This window comes from Lipotes vexillifer, unplaced genomic scaffold, assembly GCF_000442215.2.
Source record: "Lipotes vexillifer unplaced genomic scaffold, Lipotes_vexillifer_v1.1 scaffold445, whole genome shotgun sequence".
Taxonomy (NCBI): domain Eukaryota; kingdom Metazoa; phylum Chordata; class Mammalia; order Artiodactyla; family Lipotidae; genus Lipotes; species Lipotes vexillifer.
This window is the reverse complement of record NW_006774995.1, coordinates 2,230,141-2,247,905: the sequence shown is the minus strand read 5'-3', so window position 1 is coordinate 2,247,905 and position 17,765 is coordinate 2,230,141. Positions and strand designations below refer to the sequence as shown.

The 17,765-nt window shown below is 38.5% G+C and overlaps 1 pseudogene; it reads left to right on the top strand.

The window, feature by feature from the left end:
• Positions 1-11,475: 11,475 nt before the first annotated feature.
• LOC103068773 (SWI/SNF-related matrix-associated actin-dependent regulator of chromatin subfamily D member 2 pseudogene) overlaps positions 11,476-17,765 on the top strand; it is a 12,744-nt pseudogene continuing 6,454 nt past the window's right edge.

The window sequence follows — 17,765 nt, the reverse complement described above, 5'->3', positions numbered from 1 at the left end:
CTAGGTGAGGGAAGGCAGAACATACGGTCAGTAGGATGTTTTTTATACATGCATATATGCATTGTTTGTAATATGATTTTTAGCTGAAACAAATGAAGAAAATAAATGCAAGCTATTACTTCTTAGAAAATGTGACATTTTCTTATTTATGACTGTTAATTAAAAACTATATCTTATAGGTAATTTTTTTTTCTTCATTTCAAATACCTCTCCTAGTCAACAGACTATGTTTATGTGCATATACAGGTCACAGAGGTCCTTCAACTAATAAAACATTAAAATAATTGAGGCAAAGATATTTTTAAAGCTTAAAATAAGCATGTAATTATTCAATTCGCTTACTCAATTTTCAAGTATAGACACATAGTGAAAGCTCAGTTTTCACTAAGAATTTTCTTTCTGGAAAAGCTCTTTCTGGACATGTTTAGTCTTCTACTCTCTAAACATGAATATTCAAAGAAAACATTTTTATATTGTGTTGTCAGATCTTTTCATGTATGGGCTAGAGGAAAATGACATCTTAAACTATGTTAGACAAAGTAACACTCCATACATACTTAATAAGTAACATTTTTAAGGTAATACGATTTTAAATTCGACAATAAGGACTCTAAAAATAAGGGACTGCTCTCCAAATACAGTTAGACAGAGGAAGGTGTGTGAAGTCTAGATATGAGATATGAACTCTAGCGCCATCTAGCAAACATGATGGGTAACGTCACTAACATTCTCTGTAACAGATCTGACAAAGCAAGGTTGTGTTCTTGAGTTCTACACTGTCAACCTTGGAAATCCCACTTAAGCATTCTTTAGTCTTTCTAGAGTTCTGAACGTGGTTTACAGCCCTTTAAAAGGCAAGGGGAAAAGACACTTTTCAATTCCATCGGGCCTAGTACAGAAAGGTGTCTTAGAAAAGAATAAACACCACTTAACTGTAAATTTAATACTATATAAATGTTTTCACCCTCAGAAGAACATTGATATCTTTTTATTTCTTAATAAAAGCATAATGTTGCTAAATTTACTAATTTTCAATCTGGGCTATTTTCAGTCATTAAAGTAAACAAGAAAAAAAAAAAACACATTCTCAGACTCCCACCCAACACACACACACACTTACTTTAATTTACTGATATTTTAATACATACCCATATGTAATACTTGTCAATCTATCCAAACCTCAGTTACTCAGTGATTTTCAAGCAACAGTATATATTTTAGCTCACATCTGTGTACAAAATGAGTTAAACACAAAAGCCTCTTGGCCTTCCAAGACCTTGAGGTCTAAATAATATGAAAACATAGTACCTGATACTTTGCTGATAAAATTCCTCAAGTAAGGGGCTATAAACATGTTTTAATGATGAAATCCCAAATGTCATAATCCCAGATGGATTTCAGCAATAATGTAAAAAGTTCCATTTTATAACAGAGAAGACATGAATGAATGACTAGAAGAATTAATAAATAAAACTTCTATTATCACCATGTTATCAACCACAGAAAACATTTCAAAAACAATATTAATTACTTTCTACTTATGAAGAACTTCTTCAAGAAACTCATTATGTTTGCAGCCTTCAAAATACTTATCTGATGTTGCTTTTACTGCTCCCTAGCAGCAAGAAAAATATGGGTAATAATATGACTCTATTTGGCTAAAACACATAGCCTTTTATACCCTCAGATAAAGAGAAATGTAGAAGATGTTGCTTAATTATGAATGTCCAACAAAATTAGATACTATTTATATCAGTCAGGGTCCTATCAGGACCTATATCACAAAGATTATACAGGAGTTTATGGGGAATGTTTAATATAAATGTTTATTAAATTCAACAAGGGATTGGCTAGTGAAAAGCGAAGAAAACACCGAGGAACACAAAAATTACAGATAAAGGAGCAGCCACTACCCTTAGGGCTGAGCTACTGCCCCACAAAAAAGTCTCCCCCAACAAGGGCTAATCCACTCCCTCACTGGAGAGGGAGCAGCTGTGGCTCATTGGTTGGTAGAGAAGTTGCTGAGGTCCTGTGCCAGCAGAGCTTGCCAGAAAGTTGCCCTCTGGTGTCCTGGAGGAAAGCCAGGACCTTGAAGGACAAGGTTGTCCTTCGGTAGTGGCTCTGCTGCAAAGCCACCTGAAGGGGTGCCAGGAGAAGCTGCACTGATGCTACAGGAATCTGATGCTAGAGAACTTGCACAGGCGGCCAAAGCCAGACCTTGGAGAAGCCATGTGTGCTACAGGAGTCCGGAGAGAGGTGCACACTGGGCCCAATATAAGGAAGTCCTTCCTCCTGTGTCCCTGCAGCACCCTTCAATGGCAAATAGTAACAACTTGTCAGCTGGCAAACAGAGCCCAGCTCCACTCTCACAGAACAGGCATCGCAGTGTGAATTTGGAGCTGAGAGGCAATAAATTCATACCTGGTGCACAATTCTTTAATTGTACCCATTGTCACACATCACATCATGCTATAGGAATTGCTTATTCTCAGCTCACTGGTTTTCTCAAGCTTAATTTCCACAAGAGGTTTCTTATTGGTTTAGCTGCCTTTAATCTCCACTTTTAAATCTATAAAACACTATCAGACTGATTTCCCTAAACCATCATTTCACTTTGTCTTTATGCTGCTCAAAAGCCTTCAAAGGACTCATATTGCCTAGAGTAGTGATCCTAAACTTCTTAAACATGAAAACCCCTTTACAATATCAAAAATTTTGTACAGGTCACCACATGATAGTAGTCTTACTATTAGAACACTTTAATTTAAAAAATAGATGATACATGCTGCAATAAATTTAGACATATACAATTAATTTGTATTTTGCTAAGTCACATCACCTATAGTCAAGTACAAACCGTAGCTCATATCATGGGACAGACATATCTGTTCCGTGTCCAGGCTACGCATGGTATGCATATGGATCAGAGAGCCCCTGACAATAATAACTCCAGGGTCCCAGAGGCCTCAGGCCCACTAGTTGGGACCCACTAACCTAAAATCCATTCCCATCCCTTCAACTCACCATTGAGCTGTTCATAATCTGACCCAATCTATCTTTATAACTTTATCTGTCACTGACTTTCCACATGACTTCAGTCAATTTGCTATAATCCCTGCACCCTGAACACATTTTGGAATATCCTAAGCCCTGGTTCCACCTGGAATACACACCTTCCTTCCTCCTTCTTACCCAAATCTCACTTCTCTTTAAGACCCATATTATATCCCTCTTTCAGTTGCTTTTCTTGCCTACTGCAGAAGATGTGTCTGTTGATTCTCAGGAACATCACTGCCCTCTAAGCCCTCTCCTGCACGGAAGGGGATAAATTCAGGAAATTACACTTCCAGGCTCTTTTCAGCAGAGCTCACTGGATTCTACCACTAACGGGCTGACCCAGAAGGCAGGATGAACAGGTCATGACTCCCCTAGATCATCTGCAGGTAAGTGAGGTGGCACTCCCAGATGGCAATGTGAGGTCTGGCCGGGACACTCCCTTCTCCATGCCCTTTTTGCGCTCTGTACCTGACTCTACCACATCACTTATCACACTGTATTTTGATTATGAGTTTATCTGATTATTTCCCCCCAGCAGAACAAGCGCTCCACAAGGATAAACATGATCTCCTGAGAATCAGCCACTCCAATGTTGCAGACAGCTGAGCTCATCAATGGCAGCTTCCCTGTGAACCCTGCACTTCCAGGTCTCCTAAAAGCCAGCACTCCCAGCCCTTTCAACACTTGTGTAAGTCTCTCAGGCCCTGCATTTAACCCCTTTCTATTCAAAATACCTATAGCAGTTTTCACTACTCTAAATTGCTATAAGGCTTTATCATAGTCGTTTTACTGCTTATACAGTTAGTTATCTTTTCATATGTATTCAGATTGTCTTCACAACTAAGCTACTGAAAGAAAGGGCTGAGTTTTATATTTCTTTATGTACAATGTAACATCTTCCCTTGAAAGCAGTTTTTCAATAAATAATTACTGATTTGACTCATTTAATTAAATATAGGGATAAATAAGACTGAGCTGATAGCCTATCAGACTTACATCTTAGAAAAAATGGACAGACTTTCAAACTGCCAAGTCAATACTTAAAGTTTCAGTGGTTTAGGACTTTTCAATGGTTCTTACCTTTCTGCCCTTCAGTAAACTAATTTACCTATTTTGAATTAAGTTTCTGACTTCCAATCTAAATATCTGTAACCACTTTTGGATGAACAACTTTGGGGAAGTTAGGCTATCACAGCACTTCCTGCATTACATTTTAGTCCTAAGCATTTCATATTTCTCTACATGTTAAATCTCCTTACCTCTATCAGATCTTACCTAACTACCCTTAAAGTCTACATTTCCCCACTTCTTTTTCTTTCTACCACCAGATATAAAAATAATATAAAGAAATATCTTTCTTCAAATGTGAAGTATAAAGCTTTTATCCTTGATCTGCAAATATATCTTTTGCTTTTTCTGTAAATCTAACTGTAATAAGTTGAATAGTGTTCCTCAAAATTCATGTCCACCCAGAATCTAAAATGTGAACTTATTTTGAAATAAGGTCTTTGCAGACATAAAATTAGTTAATGACCTTAATATGAAATCATGCTGTGGGTTTAGAGTGAGCTCTACATCCAATGACTAGTGCCTTTATAACAAGAGGAGAGAATCAGAGAGACACAGGGGAAAAGGCCATGAAAAGACCAAGGCAGAGATTAGAGTGATGCTACTACAAACCAAGAAACATCCAGGGCCACCAGAAACTGGAAGAGGCAAGGAAGGATTCTCCCCTAGAATCTTCTGAACATGCCTCAGAAGCATGGCTCTGCTGATACCTTGTTTTAAGCCACACAGTTTGTGGTACTTTGTATGGCAGCCCTAGAAAACTAATACACTAGCATTGCTGGTATTTTTCATTAAAGTCAAAACAACTTTATAGGCATAAATGAATGTATTACATTGTGAGTAAGTTGACATCACTGTACATGCTGCTAAGCACAAAGTATTCCTAATACATACCCTCTAATCTTTTAGGACCACCTCCAGAGATGTAAACAAAGTATTTCCTGGTGAAAGGACTTCCTGGCTAAATAGTTTATTAGGAGAATCAATCTGACATTTGACATTTAGAAGTTGGTTTCAAAGAGAATTACATTGGTAAAATTAAACTATTTTCTACTTTCTAAAGATAATACTTTAGTAATTATTAAAAACAACTTTAAAATTCAGTGAAGACATAATGCTTTTTTCCCTCTGGGGATACAGCAGCTGAAGAAACATTGCATAGCCTACAAGCATACATGCTTCTCCTCCCGAACACATCAGACCTTCTGAGGTTTGTATTCTAAGGGATGCTGTAGAATACAAATTCCCAGGCAGAGTTAGACACCCGCTTCTCAGGGCCCTCTCTGAACTCTGGAGGCAGCTCTATTGTTATCACATTATTTTGTTATTACTGGTTTACCTGATTGTTCCTCCCAACAGACTGAGAACTCTGCAAGGGCAGGAATGTGTATAACTCATCCTCATATTCCCGGGCCCTGGCACCATGTCTGGCAGCACTTGGTGCTTGATAAATACTGAACTAATTAAACTGTTGACCTTACTCTGTTCATAAGGGAGTAGACAAATTTAAAACACAATGCCAAATTGCAGTCCTGAAATTGAGCATTTTTCTTAAATCAGATGCAGCAGACATATTTTTATTTACAAAATATATTTTATATACTGCCCCTTTCTCAAAAGAAAGCAGCAAGACTCAGCAATTAATTATCCAAACCTAATGAGGGAAACGCTCACAAGTGACTGCAGCCTGATATTTACCAGAAAGATATAACAGCCTGGGTGGTGGCAAGGTCAAGACATTTTCCATCTTCAGGCGCCATCCTCCCATACATCAGGTTTTAAGAACAATGGGAATGTGTAGCTGAAGGACAATGAGTTTTGCCTACAAGTCAAACAAAGCCAGAGGTTCAATCTTCCAAATTCTTTGGCCTGGGGTTTTAATCAGATTCCACACCTCCTACATTTAAAATTGACAATAAATATGTAAATATTCTAAGGTGGGTCTAAAGTTTTTTTAGTCCTCAAAATTGGTAGGTCAAGAGAACACATGCTAGTATACCCATCTCTGAGATCACACCAGCAGTCTAATTCTAGGCCATTGCTAATGGCTTTACAGAGCAACCTCAAAAACTGTTCCAGGAAAAAAATTCATGAAAACTGAAGAAACTGGCAGATTTGGGCCAGGGATCCCAAAGACGAAAGAATATTAAGAATCTTGGTTGCAGGAAGTTGACTAAGAGGGGTCTTAAAGAAGAACTACTCTTGCCAGGTTTTCCCAGTTTGCAGTTGGCAGCCTCTGAGATGGCCCCAATGATCCCTGCCTCCTAGCATTCATGCCGTGTGAAGTCCCCTCCCCTTGTGTGGGCTGGTTTCTAACAAGGAGGCTACAGCACAAGTAATGGGACGTCAATTCTGAGATGAGGTTACAAAGAGATTGTGCCTTCCATCTTGGGCTGCCCTCCCTCCCTCCCAATCCTGCACATTCACTCTGAAGAAAGCCAGTGGCCATGGTGTGAGCTGTCCTATGGAGAGTCTCCTCTGGCAAGGAACTCAGGCCTTCCATCCAACACCCGACTAGGAACCAAGTTGAGCCATTAACCACTTGAGTGAGCTCGGGAGATCCATGCCTGATTGATCCTTGAGATAACTGCAACGCTGGCCACCTTGATTTCAGCCTTGTGAGAGACCCGGAAGCAGAGGCACTCAGCTAAGCCACACCAGATTCCTAACCCACAGAAAACGTGTGGTAATAAATGCTTGTTTTTGTAAGCCATTAAGTTTTGGAGTAACTTGTTACATAGCAATATATAACTAATATATAGCAACTCCTATTTATAATACTAAGTTCTTCCTTACTTCTCCAAACGCATATCCTGATTTTTGTTTGTGTGAGGTCATCTGACCCCTTGGATGGAAGTAGAGACCACTCTCTTAGGAGCTAAGTACTTTTTTGGATACGTAAATTCAGGGAGCAAATCATTGTAATCAAGGATTGGCCTATCGCCTTTCCCAAAAGGCCAATCAAGCAGAATGTGGTGAAACTGACTGTAGGGTAGTCTTCCTAACACCAGAAACCACAGCAGCTGAAGTATCAACCCATTCACTCATCATCTCATGAACAGTAGTGGAAACAAAATCATTTTATTCTTTAAACATACAACTGTATGTTCATTAATCTTTTCAATGCAGTGTTTTTATAGGGAACTGGAAAGCACCAAGAACTGCTCCTCTCTTCTGAATCACTAGAGATGCCCTCTACATGCACAAAATTGATACTAAGCACTTATTCTGGGAAGGAACGTAATTGCTTGGCTGCTGTGAGACATTTCTTTTCAGATTCTATTCATTGCTTACTCTTTTCCCCAAACAATTGCCCTTTTACTCAAACTTTCCTGAACAATAGAGTATTTTATTAGATAATGTTTACTAACAAACTGAAGGCATGGGTAACTATTAAAAAAGATAATGTATTCAATTAGAACAGCTTAATTACAATGTGACTTTTCATAAAATTCTAGCTTGCAATTTTATCTGATAGCAATGTCAAGTGTTTGTTCAAAGTAAGAATTGCACATTTAGTTCTTTCCAGATTTAACCAGATGAGCTGGACAACTCAGGGCTTGGACATGGATTCGTGGTCTCTAGGCTTTCACAAGTAATGCTGGTATGTTTTATGATGGGAAAATATCATATTAGAACACCCATTTAGGGGCTTCCCTGGTGGTAAAGGGGTTAAGAATCCACCTGCCAATGCAGGGGACACGGGTTCGAGCCCTGGTCTGGGAAGATCCCACATGCTGCGGAGCAACTAAGCCCATGTGCCACAACTACTGAGCCCACGTGACACAACTACTGAAGCCTGTGAACCTAGAGCCCGTGCTCTGCAACAAGAGAAGCCACCACAATGAGAAGCCCGTGCACCACAGCAAAGAGTAGCCCCCGCTCGCTGCAACTAGAGAAAGCCCGCGTGCAGCAATGAAGACCCAACGCAACCAAAAATAAAATAAATAAATTTATAAAAAAATTTAAAAAAGGAACACCCACTTAGAACATGCATGTGTTTAGGTCTCTCAACCTAAGCTACCACCATGAAATTTTGTGTTAATGGTTCTCAAGTAGGCGAAAGAGCAGAATTTGTCATTGGAGGTCTGTTCCACATTCTCTTTTCTATTTTTTCAATATACCAATATATCTAAAGCTGAAGATACACATGAATCCTTCTCCTTGAATCTTGTTTTGAAGTCCCCTTTTTTAATGGATAGAGTGTTTTGAAGACTCACTTAACTTCTCACTCTCCCTATATCAATCCTGAGCCAGTGACATGATTAAATGATGGTTTTGTCCTGCTGGAAGACTGATTAGGATGCCTGCCACCATCTACAAAATTGCCATTAACCTATCTCTTGGACAAGTATAAACAAATCACTAGCTTCAAATATTGGCGGCTGTTGAAACAATGTTAAGGCTGTCATTAGACCTCACCTTGGCTTATTGATAGTAACTTAAGTCAGGCCTTTCTTGACACTGTATTTTCCTTATTATATCTCACATCATTGTTAAAGCATTATAGATCCTTTTCCTTGAAATCTTGTTCCCTATTCAAAGAAGGAATAGATGTTGCTTCATTCACATAAACTCTGCTTAATTATCTACTACCTTTATATAGATATGTAACAACTCAGGTAAAGTGAGCTGGCAATAATCTGGATATCTGTCAGAGAAAAATCTGAATTACATAGGTGTTTGGAACCAAACTGACTTTTCAGTTCTAAGTTATTTGTTTGCTTCAATTTAGTGCTTTAACTTTGCCTCTGGTCAGATGGCCTCATCCCCAAACACCACGCTTTCGCCTTACTATCTGTTCTCCAAACTACCCCCTGAAAGATCAGTCTAAAATACAAATATTTTCTCACTCCTCTACTTAAAATTGTTCAGTTCATCCCACTACCTTCAGGATAAGGTTGATAACCCTTAGAATGACAAATGAGGCCTTTAATTACCTGGATTACCTGGATCCTACCAGCCTCTTCATCTCACTCTCTGTCCACTTACTTCACAACCTACTCTTCAGCCACACTAAGCCACTTGCAGTTCTAACTTTACCACATTCTCTCACACCCTGTGTCTTACGCCTTTTGTTCCTTCTGCCTAGGTCACTGTCCATCTTAACATCTTTACCTTAATCACCCAGCACTATACCTCCTTCAGATCTCAGCTCAGGTCACTTTCACCTAGAAACGCCTTCATTTTTGCTTCCGACATCAACTAAATATCTTTCCTATTTTCTTACTTAGCGTTCTATTCTAACCTTGATTATCACATTTATCACACTGTATCTTTGTTGACAATTTATATCCCTCAATCCTCAACTAATTGTGAAGTCCTGTGGACAGGTGTTGCATCCTACTTGTTTTGTCTTAACTGAAAAACTAGCATTGTGTCTGGAATGTAGTAGGCACTCAGTAAATGTTTGTTGAATTAGCTAGTATGTTTATAATGTCTCAGAAGCACTTTCGGGAAAAGATCTCTTTTTTTTAAAGAATGCTAAGAGAAAAGAGTTCTAGCAGGACAAATGACTCAGAAGTTACCATTTTTTTTGGTCTTATTAAATAAAAGCATTTGTAAACTTTGGGAAACATATATCCCATGAGACTCTGAAGGAATCAGTTGTCAATCAAATGCTGGAAAGGTCAGCATGATAACAAGTCTTTTGATCAGATAAAAGCCAAAGTTACCCAAACTAAAAACAAAAAATTAATGCATATCATTGAAATATGAAATAAAGAAACATCAAGCATTATATATATACATTGTAAACTAAACGTGAAAAAATAACTTCTCTTCAAGAATTCCATTTTAGGATCTTCTTCAGGCCTATTCAGTGAAATTCACCATGCAATAAATTTTATATTACTAGAGGGTAAAATTTTCTAAGAAACAAACAATTCAAACACTTTTCAACTTCTGGAATAAAAAGTAACCCCAAGTCTACAGTTTGAAACAGTAGTTATTTTAGAGATCTTCTTAGGATTAGTTTCATTTTGGCTTTCACTATTTTTTAAAATTGTCTCATATAAAGAAAGCCATTACAAACACTTTTTTCCCTCTGTTGTGGGCTCAATGAGCTCTGCTGAAGGTTAAGTTAAAATCTGAAGGAATCAGAAATGGTGGAGACACCTAAGTACTTACACAGATAAATACTGTCTTATTTCTCTAAACTAAAAGAATTGGCCAAGTCTCCAAATTATAACCCACTGAGCTCTGTGGGTGCAAATCTGGGACAAGGTAAAAACCCAGATGCCATGGGTGAGGCTGAGGAAAACCCACATAATCTCATGGACCTTACATCAAGGAACACATTTGATTTGGGCTATTTTGGAGGAGATCCAGAAGCAAACGTCTATTCTGCAGTGACTGTAGGATCACCAATCACTCAACCTACTCTGGAAAATAAGCAGATGCCTATAATAATTCCATGCTAATCATGGTCAATGAAAACACATTAGTCTCATACACCACTGTATCCCCAGGATCTTCAGTAATACACAGCACAGAGCAGATGCTCAGAAAATATTTGTTGAATGAATGGATTAATTACTGAATAAATGAACCAGTAATGTCATACAACTAAACCATACTGCCCAGGACAACACTTAACTATATTCTATCTGTAGCCTATGGACCTTAAATTGGTTGCTTTTTGTTTTTGCGCGGTGTATTCATCACCAGCAACTTTCCACTCCCACCTGCATCCCCAGGAAGAGCCAAGTTGAAACAGTCTTCCCAGTCTGGACACTAACACACAAGTAAGCATTTGTGACAGGAATCAAAGTCTGAGGGTACCCTCCTACTCCTTGAGCCACTTCCCAACTCAGCTCACCGGAAACCTCTTAAGAAGCCTTTCCTACTTCCTCCCTCCCATAGAAATGATTCCTTTCTTTGTATTCCCTCTGTACCCTGCATATGCTTAAACATTTCTGAATTATGAAATATGACAAGAAAAGTGTATAAAATATTGTGTACAGTTTAACAAGTTATAACAAACTACACAGTTTAACAAATTATAGTAGAGTGGATCCCTGTGTAACACTCATCAAGGTCAAGATAGTGAACATCATCAGCAACAGAGAATGCTGCTATCACTGGCAAAGCCTGTTGACTATTCCCGGGAAATGAAAATAGAATCTGGGTAATTTAAAAAGTCTAACCTTTCATTTTTCTTTTCTTCTGTGTGTAGTCTAGTTTCAGGTGCTCATAGGGGGCCGTGTGCAGAGACCTGGCACCCAGCACTTCAGACCAGAGTTCTAGTGCACAAAGAGCTGTGCCGGCACCTCAGCTACGAGGGACACAGGGCAGAAGCTCCAGGAACGACACCGCGCAGAAGCCCCACGAACCACACAGCAAGCCAAGATGGCGGCGGCAGCCCGTCTGCAGCGTCTCTGCACCCGGCACCGTGATCTGAAGCCGCAAACGGCTGTGCCAGCCCTGCGAGAAATCCGCCCCCGAGAGAGCTCCGCCCCCAAGAGAACTCCATCCCCTCCCCACTGAAGAAAACCCTGTAAAGCAGCCCTACCTCCGGCCTGCCAGGGAGAGCCGGTACTCTAAAGGGTGATCTCGCCTCTCTCCATTCTTTCATCAAAGAATAAAACTTTCTGGGCGTCCCTGGTGGCGCAGTGGTTGAAAATCTGCCTGCCAATGCAGGTGGAACACGGGTTCGAGCCCTGGTTCTGGGAAGATCCCACATGTCGTGAAGCACCTGGGCCCGTGAGCCACACCTACTGAGCCTGCGCGTCTGGAGCCTGTGCTCTGGAACAAGAGAGGCCCGACAGTGAGAGGCCCGCGCACCTCATAAAAAGTGGCCCCCGCTCTCCGCAACTGGAGAAAGCCCTGGCACAGTAAACGAGGACCCAACACAGCCAAAAAGTAAATAAATAAATAAAATTTAAAAACAAAAATCTTTCTTTTGCTTGGTCTCATTCTATTGGCTCAGATGACACTGGGCAGAAGGATCCTTGTTGGGGACCAAATCAGGAGGGTAAGTAACTTCCCCACCATGTTCCTCGCTCATCTCAAACTCTTGCCTCCCCTGGGGTAACCACTCTCCTGACTGTTAGGTTAATGTGTCCCTGCTTTGTTTCATAGTTTTGCGACAGAAGCAGAAAACCCTAATCAATGTGGGTTACTTGTATCTCTTTTTGTCTTGTTTCTTTTGTTGATGTTGTGTTGCACACAGCTGTAGTTTTAAAATTTTCACTACTGAATGTTATTCCATTACATGAATAAACCGTTTGTCTATTCATTTTACTGTAGATGGATGTTTGGCAGGATCCCATATGAGGCTATTGCACGCAACATTGCACATTCCTGTCAAGTGTACGGTAGTGCACATAAGTATGCATTTCAAAAATAGAACATATCTCTGAGAGAGGAATTTCTGGATATGCACAACTGCACATTACTGGATAGTGCCAAAGCATTTTCCAAAATGACTGGATCAGTGTTTACTGCCAGCAGTTTTTGAAAGTTCTTATTGCTCCATGTTCTTGCCTTGGAATTGTCCTACTTTAAAATTTTCTCCAATCTAGTGCGTTTCTCATTGAGGTTTTGATGTGCTTTTTCTGCTTCCCAATGAGGTTGAACGCCATTTTAACTGTACATTGGTCATTTAGATTTCCTCGTCAGTGGATTCTCTTGTCCATTTTTCTATTGAATTGGCAGCATTGCTTTTGGGTTTTTTTTTTAATCATTTGTAACAATTCTCTATGTATTCTGAATATTTTGGTTAAAATTGTTCGAAATATGTTCCCCCACCCTATGGTTGCTTTTTACTATCTTAATAGTGTATGTCAATGAAGGGAACTTAATTTTAATGAAATCAACTTTATTGATCTTCTCCTTTTAGTTAGTGCCTTTTGCATCATTTTTAAAAAATTTATTTATTTTATTTATTTATTTTTGGCTGCATTGGGTCTTTGTTGCTGCACACGGGTGAGCAAGGGCTACTCTTGGTTGTGGTGCACAGGCTTCTCACTGCGGTTGCCTCTCTTATTGCGGAGCTCGGGCTCTAGGCATGCGGGCTTCAGTAGTTGTGGCATGCGAGCTCAGTAGTTGTGGCTCGTGGGCTCTACAGCACAGGCTCAGTAATTGTGGCACACAGGCTTAGTTGCTCTGTGGCATGTGTGATCTTCCCAGACCAGGGCTCAAACCTGTGTCCCCTGCATTGGCAGGCAGATTCTTAACCACTGCACCACCAGGGAAGCCCTGCATCATGTTTAAGAAATCATTTCCGTGCTCCCTTTGGCAGCACATATACTAAAATTGGAACGATACAGAGAATATTAGCATGGCCTCCACACAAGGATGACAAGGATGCAGATTCATGAAGCGTTCCATATTTTTCCCATGCACATATGTTCACCTAATCTTTGACAAAGGAGGTGAGAATACACAATGAAGAAAAGACAGTCTCTTCAATAAGTGGTTCTGGGAAAACTGGACAGCTTCATGTAAAAGAATGAAATTAGAACACTCCCCAACACCATACACAGAAATAAACTCAAAATGGATTAAAGACCTGAATGTAAGGCCAGACACTATAAAATTCTTAGAGGAAAACGTAGGCAGAACACTCTTTGACATAAATCGCAGCAGAATCTTTTTTGACCCACTTCCTAGAGTAATGAAAATAAAAACAAAAATTAACAAATGGGACCTAATGAAACTTAAAAGCTTTTGCACAGCAAAGGGAACCATAAATGAGATGAAAAGACAACCCCAGAATGGGAGAAAATATTTGCAGATGAAGCAACTGACAAAGGAATAATCTCCAAAATATACATCAGCTCACGTAGCTCAATATCAAAAACACAAACAACCCAATAAAAAAATGGGCAAGAGACCTAAATAGACATTTCTCCAAAGAAGATATACAGATGGCCAATAAACACATGAAAAAAATGCTTAACATTACTAATTATTAGAGAAATGCAAATCAAAACTACAATGAGGTATCACTTTACACTGGTCAGAATGGCCATCATAAAAAATCTACAAACAATAAATGCTGAAGAGGGTGTGGAGAAAAGGGAACCCTCTTGCACTGTTGGTGGGAATGTAAATTGATACAGCCACTATGGAGAACAATTTGGAGATTCCTAAAAAACTAAAATTAGAACTACCATATGACCCAGCAATCCCACTACTGGACATATACCCAGAGAAAACCATAATTCAAAAAGACACATGCACCCCAATATTCATTGCAGCACTATTTACAATAGCCAGGACATGGAAATAACCTAAATGTCCATTAACAGAGGAATGGATAAGGAAGATGTGGTACATATATACAGTGGAGTATTACTCAGCCATAAAAAAGGAATGAAATTGGGTCATTTGAAGAGATGTGGCTGGACCTAGAGACTGTCATACAGAGTGAAGTAAGTCAGAAAGAGAAAAATGTGTATCATATATTAACACACATATGCAGAATCTAGAAAAATGGTATAGATGATCTTATTTGCAAAGCAGATGTAGAGACACAGACGTAGAGAACAAATGTATGGACACCAAGGGAGGAAGCGGGGGATGGGATGAATTGGGAGACTGGGATGGATGTATATACACTATTAAGATAGATAACTAATGAGAACCTACTGTATAGCTCAGGGAACTCTACTCAGTGCTCTGTGGTGACCTAAATGGGAAGGAAATCCAAAAAAGTGTGGATACATGTATACGTATATCTGATTCACTTTGCTGTACAGTAGAAACTCACACAATATTGTAAAGCAACTATACTCCAATAAAAATTAATTTAAAAAAGGAAATCATTTCCTATCTAAGGTCATGAAGATATTCTCTTTATTATCTAGTACAAGTTTGATTTTCTTTTTGGTATGTAAGTCTGTAACCCACCTGGAAATGATTTTTGTGTTAGGTGTGACAGGAGATCCAATTTTTTTTTTCTACAATACATGTTGTCCAATAGTCCCAGAACCATTGTTGAAAACACTAGCCTTTCCCCTACTGCTCTGCAGTGTTACTTTGCCATATATATCTGGTTCCATTCCTAGACACTCTATTCTCTTCATTCCCCTGTTTGTCCTTGTGCTAATACCACAGGGTATAAATTAATGTAGACATATTAACTTGGCTATTCTTTAATCTTTGTAGTTCCATATAAATTTTAGAATCAACTTTTTACATTACACACACACACACAAAAAAACCCTACTGCAATTTTTATTGGATTTGAATTAAATCCATAAATAAGTTTAGAGAAAAGACATTTTGGCAAATTTGAATCTTCTAGTCTATAACCAATATCTATTTCTCTATGTCAGTCTTTTTAGTTTATTTTAATAAAGTTTTTTCCATAAATTTATTTCTAGATGTTTGATATTTTAATCCAAAGTGTCTTAAGCCTTTTCTCTTTTTCCAAGTCTTTCTCATATACAACAGAACTAACATTTTCCTTTCAAGGAAAGCATGCAGAAGCTTACTGATAAAACAATTGCACTCAAACAGGAATGCTGTTGCCCTTGACAACAATCTGGTCCACCAGCTAATTAGGCCATACCCTATACTGATGATATGCATGAAGCCACAGGCATCCAATCAGCAGAGTCAGTGGAAAATGGGAAATTATAGGCTAGGTCTACAAGAAGTATGCCTGGAAAATAGATGATGAGGAATCCTGCTGCGTAGCATAAGAAGAGTAGTCTGAACACACTTGCTACAGTGGTTGTTGTCTTTATTTCAATGTAAATTATAAATGTATAGCTGTTTGTTTTATTATTTTCATCATTTTTCAATTTACAATAAACCCTGTTAGCAGTAATGAGTTCAAAAGAATGGAACAGTGTGTTTAATGAAAAAAATAAGTGCTACATCTTTATCTCTGAGAAAGTTAATGATGACCATGTAACTTGCAAAACTTGTCAACATTTACCAACCACTATGAAGGTCATAGTGATATCACTGAACACATACAAAGACACAAATCTGCTAAAGAATTCTCAGCTTCTGCAAAAATAGCTAAAAAGACTGAGTGGGAAAATAAGGATTCAACATGTGCTGCTGAAGAAAGTGCATTTACACAGGACTGTGACGCTTATCTTTCCAATTAGAGCCAATGCCTGTTCTTCTAAATGAATTTCACTCCTTTTGATTGCAGGCTTTTTGTGCACATTCAAGGAGGGGCGCAATGGCTGTGAAGGAGCCGGCTCCATTAGTAGCACCAGGACTTCGCACAGTTAGATGAAGCCAACTTTACAGTGCTATTTCCAGATACTTTAAAGATTAATAGACATACAGAGATTTTCAGGTGTGTATATGTAACTCTATTAGTAAACTTGGCCTATTTCATACATATATTTGCATAAGTTTCACTCTGATATGTCTAAGTGTGGATTTCTTTTTATTTGTCATCCTTAGGATATTTGAATCTGTGTATTTCATAAGTTACAGAAAATTCTCAGTCATTGTCTTCAGATATTCCACCTGTCACATTCTCTCTCTTTCCTCTCCTTCTTGGACTCCACTTATGGCAGCCCTTCTCACTGTATCCTCTATTTCTGTTACCCTTCCTTCAATATTTTCCATAAATTAGCTTCTCTCTACTTAATTGTGATTAATTTCTTCCAGCATGTCATCCAGTTCACCAATTTTCTTATCAGTTTTGTCTAATCTGCTATTAAACTCATTCATTGTGCTCTTTATTTCAATTGTTGAAGTTAGTTCTAAAATATATACTTTAATGCGTTGTGTCACTCTTCATAATTTTCAGTTACCTGCCACGGTTTTATATTTGATGTTTATTTTCTCAGAACCATAGTAACCACAGTTTCATAGTTTTTGTCTGATAATTCCAGTATCTACAGTCTTTATGTATCTGCTCCTATTAACTGAGGTTTCTCACCTAGAGGAGTCTTGTCCTTTGGATCTAGATGTTCTTATTGTATGTTAAATATGTTATTTGAAAATTATTAGTAGTATCAATTTATTATCTTCCAAACAGGATTTTATAATGCTTTTGCTAAGTACCTAGGGAAACTAGGAATACAAGATCATTTGAATCCAAGTTCAGAGCTTGAGATCTTACACACACACACACACACACACACACACAGACATATTATTCAGCTATGAAAAGGAAGGAAATCTTTCCATTTGCATCAACATGGGTGAAACTGGAGGACATAATGCTAAGTGAAATAAGCCAGACACATGAAGAAGATATTGTATGATCTTAATTATATGTGGAGTCTTTAAAAAAAACAGTTGAATTCATTGAAACAGAGACTAGAACGTAAGTTACCAGGGCTGGGCCAAGCAGGGAGGAGGGGAGGGGAAATAAGGGAGGTATTGGTCAAGGGTCAAGGGTATTGGTCAAAGTTGTTGGCTGTTATGTAGTATGAACAAGTCTAAAGAATAATATACAGCATGATGACCATAGTTAATAATACTGTATTGAATATTGAAAATATGATAAGAGAGTAGATTTCAGGTGTTCTCATCACACACACACACACAAATAACTATGTGAGGAGACAACATGCTGATTAGCTTAACTATAATAATCATTTCACTATACCCATATATATATATCAAATCATGATATTGTACACCTTAAACATACACAACTTTTGTTTAAAACTATATTTTAAAATGATTATATCCCAAGAGTCTGGAAAGAG